The following is a 17,358-nucleotide window of genomic DNA, read 5'->3' as shown; positions in this document are numbered from 1 at the left end:
TCAGAAAAGGAAGGAAAAGAGAAGAAGAAAATAGAGGCCTTAGAGATTTTCTAAACAAATATTTTTTAAAAAAGGTGGTGACGGTGAAGCTGGAACTGTCAACGTAGAGCAAGGTAAGAAACAGCGGCGCCAACGTTTACGAGCCATGTAACGTAGCTAACAGGCCAGCTCTCATGTTAACGTCCATTAGCTCTCTATAAAAGCCTGAGACAACACGTTCTCTTTTACAGAAAGAGTTGAGTTTGGTAGCTCCGTCAGAGAGGATGAGACAGAGAGGAGAGAGATCCAGCTGCTGTCAGGTGACAGAGAGAGTGATGCGGGAGGGGCCCGCTGCCCCGCAACGGAGGGACAGAGTCAGGCTACCGGTGAGAGAGAGAGAGAGAGAGAGAGAGAGAGAGAGAGAGAGAGAGAGAGAGAGAGATGCCCTGTCGGAGAGTCTGAGCAGGATGGATCAGAGACTGATCACATTAATTTCAGTGAGAGATGTGAGGAGAGGAGAGGAAGATCAGATTAGAGGAAGATCAGAGGAGAGGAAGAGCATAGGAGAGGAAGAGCATAGGAGAGGAGCAGGAGAGGAAGAGGAGAGGACCAGGAGAGGAAGAGCAGAGGAGAGGTACAGGAGATGAACAGGAGAGGAGAGGAACAGGAGAGGAAGAGCAGGGGAGAGGAAGAGCAAGGAAAAAGGAGAGATCTGGGCGCGGGGGGCCCATCTAAGCTTATCTCGTCCCGGGCCCAGGCAAGACTGTCAGCTGGCCTGATGATAACTAACAGGTGATGCACATTAGGGATGGGAAGGTAGTCACACAGGCGGGAAAAACAAAGAGGGAAAGACAAGTGAACTGTAATGACAACAAACAATACATTTCAGAATAAAACAGGAAGTCCAAAAACACAAAATAAGAGCGGAGCAGGAACGTGACAGTACCCCTCCCTCGAAGGCCGAACACCGGACGGCCTAGGCTTGTCAGGATGCAGTCTGTAGAAATCCTGGATCAGACTCGGATCCAGGATATTGCTAGGACTTCTGGACTGTACCCCTCCCAGTCCACCAGAAACTGACGACCACGGCCCGTCTTCCTAACCGCCAGGAGTTTGCGGACGGTGTACACGGGTCCCCCATCAATGAACCAAGGTGGAGGAGGAGGAGGAGTGACTGGAACCAACGCGCTCTCCTTAACAGGCTTGACCTTGCTCACATGGAATGGGGGATGAACTCTCATAGATCTGGGAAGTTTCAACTGGACTGCCACAGGGTTAACAATCTTGAACACAGGAAAAAAAGGACCCACAAACTGAGGAGCCAACTTACGACACTCGACACGCAGTGGAAGGTCTTTGGTAGCCAACCAAACTCTTTGTCCCACTCAATATTGAGGAGCCACAGATCTCCATCGGTCGGCCTACTTCTTGTATCGGTCTCTGTTCCTCAGGAGGACCTGTCGAGCCCTAGTCCAGGTTCGCCGACAACGTCTGACCAGAGCCACCGCAGAAGGAACTCCTACTTCCCGCTCGAGTGCTGAGAACAACGGTGGCTGATACCCATAAGCGCACTGGAATGGAGACAAACCGGTGGAAGAGCAGGGCAGGGTGTTGTGAGCATATTCCACCCACAACAACTGTTTGGACCAGGACGCCGGATTCTGCGAGACCAGGCAGCGAAGACTTGTCTACATCTCCTGATTGAGTCTTTCCATCTGTCCGTTAGACTGGGGGTGGTAACCTGAAGATAGGCTGACAGAAGCTCTGATAAGAGCACAGAAAACTAAGAGATGAATTGGGGACCACGTCCGTCGGGAACCCATGAAGCCTGAACACCTGGGCAAGCAGAACCTCTGCCGTCTCCTTAGCAGAGGGTAACTTGGGCAGAGGAATAAAATTTACCATCTTGGTGAATCTGTCAACTACTGTCAGCACAGCAGTGTTGCCGTCAGAGGGAGTTAATCCAGTGACAAAGACTATGGAAATGTCCAACCAAGGACGCTTAGGAACAGACAGGGGCTGTAGGAGACCAGCAGAAGCTTGGCGAGAAATCTTATTCTGAGCACAGACCGGACAGGCCGCCACATACTCTACAACCTCTCTCTTCATGGACGGCCACCAGAACCGTTGCTGCACCACAAACATGGTCCTCTTGACACCAGGATGGCAGGTGAGAAGAGAGGTGTGCGCCCAATGGACCACCTGAGCACAGAGTTCAACTGGAACAAACGGACGATTAGGAGGGCAGCCAGCCAGAACTGTGAGACCTTCTTGTGCCCTTTTAACCCTTTCCTCCACCTCCCAAGCAATGGCTCCCAAGACACAGGAATCAGGTAAAATGTTCGTAGGTTCTTCAGGGGATGGGTCAAGATCAAACAGGAGGGACAAAGCATCTGGCTTGACATTTTTGGAACCAGGACGATAGGAAAGGGTAAAGTTAAATCTGTTAAAGAACAGAGACCACGTAGCCTGGCGTGAATCCGCTCGATTCGACCCAAAAGTCCGTCGGCCCACCGGGAAAATGCCCGGTATGCCAGATGGCCAGTCCAGCCCTGTTGTCAGGAGTAAGGCAAAAGTCAAAAAACACTAGAGAATACACAAGGGAAATAATGCTGGAGTGAGTGACACGAAGTACAACTACAATCTGGCAGAGGTTGAGTGAACACTGGGAGAATATATGCAGTGGGAACTGGGGATGATGATAACTAACAGGTGATGCACATTAGGGATGGGAAGGTAGTCACACAGGCAGGAAAAACAGACAAAGAGGGGAAGACAAGTGAACTGTAATGACAACAAACAATACATTTCAGAATAAAACAGGAAGTCCAAAAACACAAAATAAGAGCGGAGCAGGAACGTGATAGAAAATAGCGTAGCATTAGGCATTAGCAGCATTAGGATGAAAGCACTCCAGAGAGTCACAAATAAAGTGATTGATTGAATCATTTCACAACATGCTGGTTGTTTTATATAAGTATATACACTTGTTCAACTGCTCGCTAACACAAATATTTAATAATGGCATTCCTGTGCCTTGCCAACCACTGCCAAGTAATTAACCAGTGTTGTGGAAGTTTCCTTTGCAGCAGGGGGGGAAATTTCAGAGTTTAGTATAATGAAACAAATAAGACAGTCTGAGACTAGAACCAAGTTGGGTTTTTGTATTTTATTAACCAAAGTATATATATATTTGCAAATAGGAGCAACATGATTTCACAAAAGGCCGCAGCCCAGTGTGGAGTAAGTTTCTCAAATGAGTGAACAGAACACCAGGCTTATATGCATCTTCAGAGTGACAGCACACATGCACTTGGATTATTATGACGCTACAGTTCTTACAGGCAACCTGATACACATGAAGACAATCAGAAAAAACACAAGAGACATCTCGGAGCCATTTCACCTCCTCCTCCCTGTACGATAGTTTTAGGGTGACCTTGTAGCCCCTATATGTTCAGACAAACAGTGCTCACATTATGTTCCAGACTGGATGTCTCAGCAGTTAGAATCAAAATCTGCATGTGGGAAATGAGATCAACTCTTTCAGCATTTTTGAGAGAAGTACGAATTAAACATAAAAATATAAGGAATTAGGCTTAAATGTAATTTTCCCATTACATTCCACCCTTTTGATTACAACCTAATCACAATACACAAATCAACTGACAACATCAGTCACACCTGCATCGGGTGGAAAGACCAACGAGTACGTGAGAAAACCATGTTTGAAGCGTTTGTCTGCATGTTACAACAGGCTGGTGGGCAACATATGGAACGCGGACCCAAAAAAGGCCGCTCCCACGAAGGACGTGGTCGAGCCAGAGAGGCCCAGGCAGGGTACCGTGGGCAAAATGGTCAGCCCAACAAACCAGACCAGTGTTTGTACTGCAAGGACTTTGGACATTGGGTATGTAACTGCCCGAAGAAAAAGCAAAAAACCTCAGACAGAGAGCAGCACCTGTCCCTCTGTTTGACTGAGTTCAAAAACTGATGAGGAAGGTAGTGCTGACACACACACACACACACACACACACACCTCTGACAATAGAAGACATGGACATGGAAGACGCTATTTGCAAAAAATATATGTAATCATTAAAGTAATTTTTGTATTGTGATTAGGTTGTAATCAAAAGGGTGGAATGTAATGGGAAAATTTCCAAATAAAACTTTACTTCTCTCAAAAATGCTGAAAGAGTTGATCTCATTTCCCCCATGCAGATTTTGATTCTAACTGCTGAGACGTCCAGTCTGGAACATAATGTGAGCACTGTTTGTCTGAACAGATAGGGGCTACAAGGTCACCCTAAAACTATCGTACAGGGAGGAGGAGGCGAAATGGCTCCGAGATGTCTCTTGTGTTTTTCTGATTGTCTTCATGTGTATCAGATTGCCTGTAAGAACTGTAGCGTCATAATAATCCAAGTGTGTGTGTGCTGTCACTCTGAAGATGCATATAAGCCTGGTGTTCTGTTCACTCATTTGAGAAACTGACTCCACACTGGGCTGCAGCCTTTTGTGAAATCATGTTGCTCCTATTTGCAAATATATATATACTTTGGTTAATAAAATACAAAAACCCAACTTGGTTCTAGTCTCAGACTGTCTTATTTGTTTCATTATACTAAACTCTGAAATTTCCCCCCCTGCTGCAAAGGAAACTTCCACTACACCAGCTAAACCTGTAACCATCTCTTTCACCAGAGGGCTTTAATGAATATATTAAGTTCCTCTGCTATGTTGCTCCTGTTTTCCTTAAAACTCAGTCAGTCAGTCAGTCAGTCAGTCAGTCAGTCAGTCAGTCAGACATCAGCTAGTGAAGAAGCCAGTCAGCATCCATCATGGCTGTTAACATCCCAGGAGTGATAGCGATGGTGTTTTTCTACCTGCTGGTCCTTGGGACTGGCATCTGGGCTTCTTTCAAGTCCAAAAGGGAACAGAAAAAAGTGCAGCCACTGGAACGGAGATGGCCCTGCTGGGAAACCGGGGCATTGGCTTGGTGGTGGGGATCTTCACAATGACAGGTGAGGAGAACACAGCTGACACAACTAGGACAGAAACTGTGAATTACGTGGTTGTGATTATTAAGGAAATATATTTATAAGATCATAAAATATCTTGAAAGTTCTTTACAGTGGTGTTATAATTGTTGGCTGCAAACTCATAGAAACTGTTTCCATTAAGCAATAAGATGTTTTAAATAAATTGACATGTCTGTCCATATAAATAAATAATAAAATAAAAAGTTGTACAATAGAATATAAGCATTTGAATCCATACACAAACAGCCTAATGAAATATAAGCAGGAATAAGAAATGTATAAAAACAAAGGTTACTATTGAGGTTGTTTAGTCTTCTGAACCAGTTTAGAAACATATCCAGGTTGTGGTGACGTTTCACAAACCGTGTTGCTTCTTCAGAGGGTTAGGGTTAGGCTGTTCAACAGCACCACAAACAGCTGCCTCCAAAATGATCCAAAATGATCATCACGTAGAAGCAAAATCTCTCTAACAACTAACTTTGTACGCTGTGTGTTTACAAATACCTACCGATAAAAGTTGGCTACATTTTATACCTTTTAGCACAATATTTAATCAAAATGATAAGGTATATAAAGCAGCTCCTGCCTTATTACACAGTGTCCTGTCTTGCGTGGCCCTGTGTCAAAATGCAGTTCCAATACCTTTATAATGTTCAGTTTATATTTTCCTTTTGCATATTCTTAAATTATTAGTGTTAAATTAACACTACAAATTAACAGTACAAACAAGGTTCCGCATTTTCACACAACGCACACAGAGTCGAGGGAACGAGGCGGTCAATAGTCAGACCTCCCTGATATAATTGGGGTGGATCAAATATTGGAAACATCTCTCAGTATAGCGCACAATAATTCAACAGCACCGCAAACAGTACATTAAGGCCTGGGACACATTAACCCGATTATCGGCCATGGGACAGTCTGGCGAGGTCGGTGACTGGAGTCTGTTCCATGTGTCCCGTGCCGTCGTCCGTCTGGGGGGCTGTCGGCGTTCATTTTGGCCGACCTGACATGTTCGGTCGGCGGCAGGGAAATCGGGACTCACCTGGAAATGACGAGCGCAATGAGGTGACTACAGTCTCTCAAAATCTGATGAAAATCTTTTAAACTGACCTTTGTTGATCTGAAATGAAGACAGATTCAGCAACTGCATGGCCTATTTCTCGCTTAAAATGTTTTCAGAAACATGTTTCAGTGAACTATTTTAGTACAATATGAGATCGTATTCTGAACGGCCGCTATGACAGTCTGGCTCTCAATATCCGGAGAAAACAAACCCATGTGACGCGTTCGTCCAATCAGCTGCCGGTTTTCATTTCTTGGGCAACAATACAGATTAACGCCGCCTGCTGTTATAGAGATGTATTACGTCTCATCTCCTCTCGTCTTTTTGGTCTGTTCTGTGGTTTTTTGGACCTTGGGGACGCGACTGATCATATCGACGGGGTTTTCTGTCAACGGTCGCCCGTCGGCTATATGTGTCCCGGCCTTAAGGGGGGTAGCAACAAACAAAAAACAGGTTTGATAAACTGAACATTAAAACTTTCAACAGGGTAGGAATTATTGCAGAGCTCCAGGGCTCAATAAATATTAGGATAAGGAAAATATTTGCAACATCAAAAAAATATTTAAAATGTATGCAATGAACTATCTGTATTACATCAGACAGAGCTCTTTGAATGTGTGAAAGAAAATGAGTCCAAATGGTCCAAATAGCTGCTGTTTGTTCACCAAATGACTTGCTCGTGTGTTAATCCATCCTGTAGCTACGTTTGTCGGAGGAGGCTTCATTGTTGGCACAGCTGAGATGGTGTACACGCCTTCTATGGGACTAACCTGGGTATTGGTGATGTTAATGGCATTCAGCTCATCTTTTATTATTGGTAAGAGTTTGAAATTATATTTGAAAGGATACTGTATGTATGGACTTAAACAAGAGAAAGTGAGGGAGTGTTTTAGTAGTTTAAGGGAAGTCATCTGTGTCTTGTAAACAAAAGCAAATTGTTATTGCTGCCCAACCTGACCCACAATAATGATTCTATGTATTGCTGATGTTACCATAATAAACTTGAGAGTCCTGCTGTGCTATTGAGGTTGAAGTGTGCCATCAGATTAATTAATAATTATTAAAATAATAAGAATACCAAGTTTAGGTTTTTCTTGAATTCAACAATGTCTTTAAATGAAATAGATTAGAAATAGATAAAACTGTATTTACAATGCAAAGCAGGAGACACCAGCAATGTGAAATTGATGTTGACACATTAGTAAATGGAACTAGAACATTTCACAATTTTGTTGACAGTGTGCCTGCTACGTGGTGGACATCCCAATGCTTATATTACAGCTGTGTTAGAAACCATTCCCTCATTCATTCACTCACTATACCCTATATATATATATATATATATACCGTGGATAATTCGAACAACACTACAAAATGGGTAACACACTATGCACTATCTCCATGATAGGGAACGGTTTCGAACACAGCTTACCAGTCCTAAGTAAGCTGTATCATTGAGGTATATAGGCCAGGTGTGTGTGTGTGTGTGTGTGTGTGTGTGTGTGTGTTAGTCCTGGCAAACTTGATTCCTTTTAAGGATTTGTGTTATTCTGAGTCACTTGCTAAACTGATCCGGGTTGTGCAAGTCACTTGAGTCAGTATTGCTACTATAGGCGAGCCGAGGCAAGTTTGCAATGTTTTGGACTGTCTGCTCGACCTAATTGCATTTTAACATACTGCATACATACACAGTAGGCCTAGCTAGGCTACGTGCAGAAAATTTTATGTTATTTCAGAAGTTAAAGAATGCCTTTTGTTGTGGATTTTCTTTACCCTGACTCGAGAAGAGACTTCACTCACTCGTCTGCTACAGATCCACTCATGACAACGTAGCCAGCTGATTCGTGCGACTGACTGACTGACTCACTAGAGAACTCATGAGTCATCGAGGACTCATGAGTCATGATGAGTCATAATGAGTCATGGGACACACGGTTGATGTATCGCAGTGGGAATTGAACCCAGATCTCCCACACCAAAGGCATCTGTCATATCCACTGCACCATCACCACCCTCCGGCTCTGAGTCTGCGGGTCGGGAAGTTCCTTTAACCTGTCTCTCTGCTCACTCAATCGCTTGAGTTGACTTGTGGAGTTGTGGTTGCCTACGAAATTGTTAGTTATAAAGCTTTTGGCAGCTAAGATGGCTAGGACTAGCAGTGGCTAATGTTGCAAGAGGTTTGTGTGTGGCGCTGTTAACATTTTAGATTAAATTGTAGTAGTACTCAACTGATCCGAGTTAATGATACTAGAGACTCGCGACTCATGAGTTAATTTAAAGAGTCTAGTGAAAGCATGGACAGTAAAAGAAATAGAACATGTGACGCCATTGTTTTCCACAGAGACCATTGAAGTCAATTAGAAGCTCTACGGTGATGGCAGAGCGTTGCTTCGCAAGCTCAAACTGAGCTTGACGACGTAGATGTCTTCTGGTAGCTGTGCCAAGAGAAATCTCAATCACTCCGAATCTTGCAGAGATGGAGAGCGTAAGTATATGTAAGGAGATAACATAGGCACAGGCTAATTATTGCTAACTAAAATGCTAGTTAACATTAGTAATTAAACTTTCTCTACTATGCGACAGTAAGTTGTGTGGTTATGACACATTCGTTAGCACATTTTTACGAAAACGTCTGCTACGGTGCCATAACATGAGATACAAGGTAATGGAGCCTTTTATACATTGTCGTGTTTCTTTAGAAATAAACAATGGACAAATAGAGTCTTTAAACACTTCAGATGTAAAGTTATTCGCTGTCAAAGTGGCGCCAAAATGAATGGCAGTCAATGGGAATGCTAATGGTGGGTGATAGCTTGATAGCAACAAAATGGCTGCATAGGAGGTACGCTTTGTGGAGTCTGGCTTACCCCTTTGGGTGAAAGATCCGGATGAATCACGACTCAAACAGGTTTTGTGTGTGTGTGTGTGTGTTGTGTGTGTGTGTGTGTGTGTGTGTGTGTGTGTGTGTGCGTGTCTGTGTGTATGTGTTGCGATGGTGATTGGGGCACAGTGAGGGAGTGGAGGAGGGTGGGCAGACAACATTTTTTTGACAGGTTAAAAAGTTAATTTAAAGGAGATTTTACCTCTCAAGTTCCTACTTTAATTAAAAAACTGTGAGTCCAATCGCCAAAATATTATCACCAGAGAGAAAGGTCTCTGCCAAACGCATTGATGATCCCGTCGCTTGGAGGCTCACAGTGCCAAACGTTTGAGTCCGGTTGATTCCATGGTTGTAAATATGCATGCATAGTGACTTAACAGACATTTTAATTAAATTGAAGTCTTTGAAATAACAGCGTTAATGCTTTTAAGATTAGAGGGAGGCTGTATTCATTTTTTATTGTAGGCTACATTTCATTGTTTGCTAGCTAGCTAAAAACCACTTAGTTAGCCTGTAGCTATTCCTTAACAAAACTAAACATTATTTGCTAGCTAGCTAAGTCAAATAGCTTAATGTTACTTATGAGTCGGCAGAGAAAATCTAATGTGTGTGTGCGTGTGTGTGTCTGGATGTTACCTAAAGTCATTTCTGCTTTTTAAATTTGAACATGTTGGAAAGAAATAAATCATGTTAACTTTACACCTTACATGTTTTTCTTGTTTTGTTATTTCCCTCTTACTTAATTACTATTTTTTCTAATTGTGATTTCTTCTGTCCTATTATAAATAAAGTTGGCTTGGTGTTTGCAAAGCCAATGAGAGAAAGAAGGTATGTGACGATGATGGACCCTTTCCATGCCAAGTATGGAAAAGTACTAACAGCTGGACTCTGCTTGGTTTCGCTTTCTCTTGATGTGCTCTGGGTGCCCTTAACACTCATTGGTTTAGGTATGTTACATAAGCACTTGCACAGTGGCTTTGTTTACAATTCCTTTATCTGTTAACAAATAACTTTATGTGTTCAGTGAAATAAATGTATACTTGGATATAAATTCCGAACTACGCTGTGTAGATACAGTATGATTTACTTCAATGAATGTAAACACATTATTCACACAAAGACTGGTTATGAAATGTCACTGATACAATATGTCTGACAGGAGGAAGCATGACTGTGGTCTTGGATTTGTCCTTAACTTTGTGCATTTGGATCTCTGCTGCCATCGCCATTACCTACACACTGCTGGGAGGTCTCTACTCTGTGGCCTACACAGATATTATACAGCTTGTGCTCATATTCTTCAGCTTGGTGAGTTTGCTTTACTTTTAGCTTTTTGTTTTAAGAAAATAGTCTTACAAAAGGAATAAAACACTCCAAAGGACGTACATAAAAGTTTTTTGTGTTTAAATCTTTCCATTTCTATTTGTCTCTGCAGTGGATCTGTGTTCCCTTTGCTTTGATGAACCCTTACTCCTTGGACATTAGCCAGACACTGATGAACAACACCTTACACGCTCCCTGGATTGGTACACAAAAACAAAAAAAAAAACCAAAAAAATTTTTTTTTTTTTTTTGGTTGTACAGGAAGCAATAACATGGCTGATATGAAATGGAATTCAATTTGCTCCAGTCTTAATAGATATCTTTAGAAAAAGGATAGCATCCATATTTAAATAGTTTGTTTTTAATTTTAACTTAAGAATCAGGTTTTAGGCCAAGGCTATTATCTAAAACAGTATGTCTATGAATGTCAAGGTTGCAACACAAGTTTTTAATTTTACCAACTAACTTGTTTTATTTTTCAGGCAATAGGGGGTGTGGGATATCAGGGCTTCCACCAGAGGACTTTGTCGGCGTCTTCAACATCCACAGCCAAGATCACTTGCTTTGTCGCTGCTGTCATCTTCCCTGTATTTGGGATACCTTCTATACTGCTTGGGGCAGTTGCTGCATCCACAGGTATTAACATATTCTACATACTGGGGTAAGCTGTGAAAACTAATATCTTCAAGAAAAATAAATAATGTTTGTGTCAGAAATTAAGACTACATCCACACCAATATGATTTTTTAATGGTATTTTAAAATAAAACCAATTTCTGTCCTGACAAACCTTTTAGTAGTGATGCCCAAATGAAGCTTCATGAACCATTATTTGTTTACCCAATAAACCCACAGGACATTGGAACTGTCGCAGATTGCTTGAATAATAGCTAACATCCTGCACATGGAGGTAGTAGTAGCCGTGACTGATAAGACCCAATGAGGGAGCGAACGTGGCTGTCCAGACTTAAACACAATCCCAGAGTTATGAAACTAAAATGGGGTTGGCAGTGTTTTAAAATGTCTCATTTTAAGGGGTGGTAGTGTGGACGCCGGACGTAAAAAGTAGCAAAAGTTTTACGTTTTAAAACAAAAATGTAATAAACTGTCTATGAATTTTTCATGTTGTATCAATATAACAAAGTCTTCAGGAGCAGAATATCCTTATATCCCATGTTCCAGACTGGAGGCCAAATGCTCAAGGGCCTATATGAGTGCCTGTGCCATTAAAATGAACCAACTGCATGAAGGTGATTTGAATGGTATCTTGTGTGGCAAGCCCTGGGGTGTGGGCTTTCCACGTCACCAGTTCAATGACAAAAGCCGGCACCAGGAGTACAGTTGAACACAGTTGGGAAGTTTTATTCAGGATAATTGACAGCGTAGGAGGGGGATTTTCAACACTACCTCACCGTCCACTGCTTCACCGTCCACAATCCGTTTTGGTCGTCTTCAATCCACAGGTAATCCACAAGCGGTCCTCATTCAAAACCGTTCGGTACCATAGACTGTTAATATTAATGGACAGAGCATGTGTGACATCACCCATTGGTTTGTGGAGCTCTGCTATCCATCGTTGAGTTTGCTGTAACGGGCGCAGCCATTTAGACGAGAGGGAGGAGTGAGGGAGGAGCCACGTTACGTTACACGCTTTCACTGCCAATCACATCATAGCCACGCCCTAAAACACCCCCTGCTTTATTGCCGATTTTAAAATCAACGAGATCATAATTAAAAAAATGAACATCATTCTGTGTTGCAGAAGACTTAAAACTAGCGATTGAGACCATAAACTCATTATGAAAATGTTTACTGAGGTCATAAATCAAGTGAGAAGTGGGTCACTTTCTCATAGACTTCTACAGAAACCAAACTCCTTTTGCAACCGCACGTGTCGCCCTCTGCTGGAATTCAGATAGAATGCAGGTTTAAGGCACTTATGCATTTTCAGCACTTCGCCAAACCGGATGCATTGTCCATTCATATTTACAGTCAATGTTTGGTACACAGGAGGGTAGGCAGCCAGTCCAGATCACACCAGTTAGTCACACAGTTTTGATCAGTATTACTTTCACTACTTTTAACCACTCTGTCTCACTCAGTCTCTTCCCTCTCCTCCTCTGGTTCTCTTTCTTCCCAGTTAAACCACCTGCCTCCCTTTTCCCTCCAAACCTAATCACTCAATTAATCCCAGCCTGTCCTTGTTGGGGCAGGAAGTCCATATAAGGCTCGGGGGTGGAACCAACAGGCCGCAAGATAACTTCCTTCAATTACCACTCCCCTCACTTCTACCTGCAATCTACCACACTTGGTTAAAAAATCAACTGGGCCCACTGTGCTCCTTGTAGCTTATCACACAGTACTTAGTTCACTCCTTAGTATATACAGTAGGCTCATCTCAGAATCCCTCAAACAGATAATGTGACTATTTTTCAGTGTTTCCTTCTTGTGTGTCCATGCCTCAGACTGGAACCTGACTTCCTATGGTTCTCCATCTCCATATGAACGAGGGGAATCAGCTCTAGTTCTGCCCCTCACCCTGCAGCACCTCACCTCGTCCTTCATCTCCATCATCGGTACTGGATGTGTGGCTGCCGCCGTGATGTCATCGGCTGACTCTGCTTTGCTTTCTGCCGCTTCTGTCTTCACCTCCAACATATACAAGAACATCCTGAGACCTCAGGTGAAATATGAATTTGTTCTCCACCTTCTGAGTCACAAAATAAAGGGAATGGAGGACAGGAGAGTATTAATGGAATAAGGTGGCACGAATGATAAAGCAGGACAGTCTCAATTATCTGCTGTTTACCTGTTCTTCTTCCTCTCTACTTTCTTCTGCAGGCTTCAGACAGAGAGACTCAGTGGGTGATCCGTGCTTCGGTCTTGGTAGTGGGCTTAGTTGGTACATCACTGACCAACCTGGAAAACAGCATCTCATTGTTCTGGCTCATTGGTGGTGAAGTGGCCTACGTCATAATCTTCCCTCAACTCGTCTGCGTCCTCTTCTTCAACATCTCCAACGGTTACGGGGCTATGTTGGGTTTCCTGGTGGGAACTGTGTTAAGACTGCTCAGTGGCAATCCATTACTAGGGTTAGCACCAGTCATTCACTTCCCAGGATGCACTCTTGAGGACGGTGTTTATGTCCAGTACTCTCCGGTTAAGACCATCTCCATGCTGTCTGCCATTGCTGCCATCTTGTTTTTCTCCTACCTGGCTTCTGTGCTCTTCAACAAAGGCCTGCTTCCTGAGAAGTGGGATGTGTTCAAAGTGAAAGCCCAGCACTCACCACAACCGCTGACTCCCACAGGTGGTGCAAATCAAGATGAGAATGTTTCTTTTTTAAATGACTAAATAAGATACCAGCGAGGGGGGAAACAGTGCAGAAATGTAGCCTTACCCCAATCTATTGCTGTATCTAGGGGGCTATATTAACTACTACATTTCTATATATCGATATCTTTTGCTATGTTTACGACTCGTGTCTACACTATTCCGGCATTACGGAGCCCCTAACCAGAAACTGTTGGAAACACTGCTCAATTCAATTCAATTCAATTTTATTTATAGTATCAAATCATAACAAAAGTTATCTCGAGACACTTTACAGAGTAGGTCTAGACCACACTCTATAATTTCCAAAACCCCAACAATTACAGTAATTCCCTCAAGAGCAAGCATTAGCAGTGGCTATCGTGACAGTGGCAAGGAAAAACTCCCTTTTAGAAAGAAACCTCGGCAGACCCAGACTCTTGGTGTCTGACGGGCCGGTTGGGGGTGTGATGCTGTCCCCGTTTTTCGAAAACGACGATCCCGACGCCTCCTGATTGGGTCTTGATTGGGTTTTAATGATTTGGGTGTGCATTTCTGTTGATTTAGTGTTCATGTTTATTTACATTTATTGGTGTTACCCGAATGGGGATTGATGGCCTCTGTGTTCAATGTCAATTAAATATCTTAGAAATCTGTAACTCTGTTTCCTGAGTGAATCAACCCACTTCTGACTGCAACATCAATAAAACACACCTCACCTAGGACAGGAACAGTTCACAACACGGTCCTGATGAAATATAAGCTGCAAAATATGAGCAGGAATAAGGAATCTATAAAAACAAGGTTACTATTGAATTATTAGTTGAATTATTTGGGCCCCAAATGGGGTGTAACCCCCATTTAATAACAGCGCGCAGGGTGTGCAGACCATTCTTATTTTCTACTTATAAGTACCGCTGCTTTGTCATGCCCCTCGGCGCCTGATACTGCCGCACAAGTTTAACCGACACACACACACACACACACACACACACACACACACACACACACACACACACACACAGACAGGATGAAGCTCTGCATTCACACAAACTCTGGCAATGCGGCATCATCCTGCGGAGTCGTGGGTGTGTTAGTGTGTGCTTTGGAACGTAACCAATGTGAAACAACAAAATGAACGTGAAATAACGGTTTATTCCTCTGATTCATTCACAGCTTTGTTTGGCGCTCCATCTCTTCACTCACTCTCTTGCTCGCTCGACCAACACTGCTCTCTCTCTCTCTTTCTGGAAAGGAGGTTTCAACACAGTTTCACTCCCATCGAGTAAAATACAGACGCTTGGTGTTGTTGTTGACGCTAAAAGCCTCTTAGCGTTATATCTTCACACTTTTTATCTAAACCCGCTGGGTCGAGACTATTGTCGTCACTTTTGATGCAGTTAGGTTAAGGAAAAGATTGTGGGTGGGCTTATAAAAGGTAAGTTTCCGTGACATGCGGGAGACGGGGCTGGACACTAAAATTCCTTCTTGTTCCTTAAAAACGATTCCAGTTAAAGAGTTAGTTCTGTCTGTTTGTGAACTTACTGTACTCAAAGAAAACAAAAAATACTTTTCATACTACTCTCTACTGTTGTCTCTCTTAATACTATGTCATCTTAAAGTGCTGCGTAGCTGCTGCTCTGCTCTACACACACGCTGAAGGGGGATTTTTGCGTCGTATCTGACGCTGACAGCCACTGCCCAAACGTCCGTATTTTACAAGTTCGAAGTGAGAAGTACATTTTATACCTTTTGTGTCAAAATGTAGTTCCAACGGGCGCCTGGATAGCTCATTTGGTAGAGTTGGCGCCCATATATAGATGTTTACTCCTCGATGCAGCGGGCCGAGGTTCAACTCCGACCTGCAGCCCTTTGCTGCATGTCATTCCCCCCTCTCTCTCCCCTATCATGTCTTCAGCTGTCCTGTCAAAAACAAAGGCCGAAAATGCCCTCAAAATAATCTTTGACAAAAATGTAGTTCCAATACCTTTATTATAATACCTATTATGTTCAGTTGGTATTGGCCTTTTGCATATGATTAACTTATTAGTGTTATATTAACACTACAAACCAGGTTCCAGCTGACTTGAAGGATACTTAAACGCATTTATACACGATGCACACAGAGTCGACGGAACATTAAAACCTTCAACAGGGTAGGAATTATTGCAGACCTCCAGGGCTCAATAAATATTTGGATAGGGAAGATATTTGCAAAACCACAAAATATTAAAATGTATGCAATGAACTCTCTTCTTCTGTATTACATTAGACAGATCTCTTTGAATGTGTGAAAGAAAACCTGCAATAAGTTGTGTTTTCTATTAGTCACAATTTTCATTAATTTGTCCACTAAATTACTTGGTGTATGTTAATCCATCCTGTAGAGGAGGCGTCATTGTTGGCACAGCTGAGATGGTGTACAGACCTTCTGTGGGACTAAACTTGGTAATCGTGATGTTGGTGGCGCACAGCTCACCTTTTATTACTGGTAAGACTTTGAAAATTACATTTGACAGAATATGGTATGTATGGACCTAAACAAGGGGAGGTAAGGGAATGTTTTATCAGTTTAAGGGAAGTCATTTGTGGCAAAATGTTACTGCTGCACAACCTGACCCACAGAAATGATTCCATGTATTCTGATGTTACCTTAAAGCTGTAGTGCGTAGTTTCTGTCGCCCCCATGAGGAATTCTAAGTAATGAAAACAAAACTGTCGGTGCGTCCACATGATACAAGCCTTCCGTGATTGCGCACCGTCCCCCCCACCCCTCCTCCACACAGTTGCTAGTAGCCAAATAGGACACGGAGGATTAAAAAAACATGATGGACTCTTCAGAAGAGGTCATTTTCTTCACTTGAGCTGTGCGGGAAAGTCGTAGCAACCAACATAATAATTACTTTGATTTATATAGCGCATTTCATGAAACCCAAGGAAGCTTTACACAAGTACAGGGGGACAAGGGAAAAGAAAATAGTAGGCCAACACAAACACAGACTGAAAAGAAGAAAAAAATGGAAGGGGGGCGTAATTTAATATACTGTAGGCTACAAATGTACAACCACATTGCGCATTGTAAAGTTATTACACAAACAATGTTCTCAATGCTCGAGTTCAAGTGTAGAGCCCCTGGTGATACTTCGAGCAAAGTTTCATGTTGTGTCGAGCCTTCGTAGTGTTTTAAAAATAGCGATTTTAATGTGTTCATAGTAGTGCCCCTAGCACACCCATTCAAAAGGCCGTTTTAATTATGGCATTGCTATGCCTTACCAACCACTGCCAAGTAATACACCTGCAAAACCTGTAACCATCTATTTCACCGGAGGGCTTTGATGAATATATACATTGGCAAAGCTTTCTGTTTTCTCTGTTATGTTGCTCCTGTTTTCCTTAACCCTTGTGTGGTCCTTCGGGTCCCAGTGACCCGAAGGACCACACAAGGATTATGTACTTCCCTTTACTTTGTTGAGAATTGCTCTCTGAACCCTGTTTCTTGTAAAGTAAGTAAGTAAAGTTTATTTCTAGAACACATTTAAACACAGTTTAAGCTGACCAAAATGCTGTACAAACAAGAACTAAGGTGCTGTATTAACCCTTGTTTAGAGAGCAATTCTCAACAAAGTAAAGGGAAGTACATAGTCCTTGTGTTGTCCTTCGGGTCACTGGGACCCGAAGGACAACACAAGGGTTAAAACTCAATCAGTCAGTCAGTCAGACATCAGCTAGTGAAGAAGCCAGTCAGCCTCCATC

General features: G+C 42.7%; 1 pseudogene; it reads left to right on the top strand.

Moving 5' to 3' along the window:
• Positions 1-4,702: 4,702 nt before the first annotated feature.
• LOC120548445 lies at positions 4,703-13,923 on the top strand (annotated as a pseudogene).
• The last annotated feature ends 3,435 nt before the right edge of the window (positions 13,924-17,358 follow it).

The sequence above is a fragment of the Perca fluviatilis genome, chromosome 19 (assembly GCF_010015445.1).
Source record: "Perca fluviatilis chromosome 19, GENO_Pfluv_1.0, whole genome shotgun sequence".
NCBI classification, from domain to species: Eukaryota; Metazoa; Chordata; class Actinopteri; order Perciformes; family Percidae; genus Perca; species Perca fluviatilis.
Note: the sequence above shows the minus strand (reverse complement) of the source record. Positions and strands in the feature narration are given on the sequence as shown.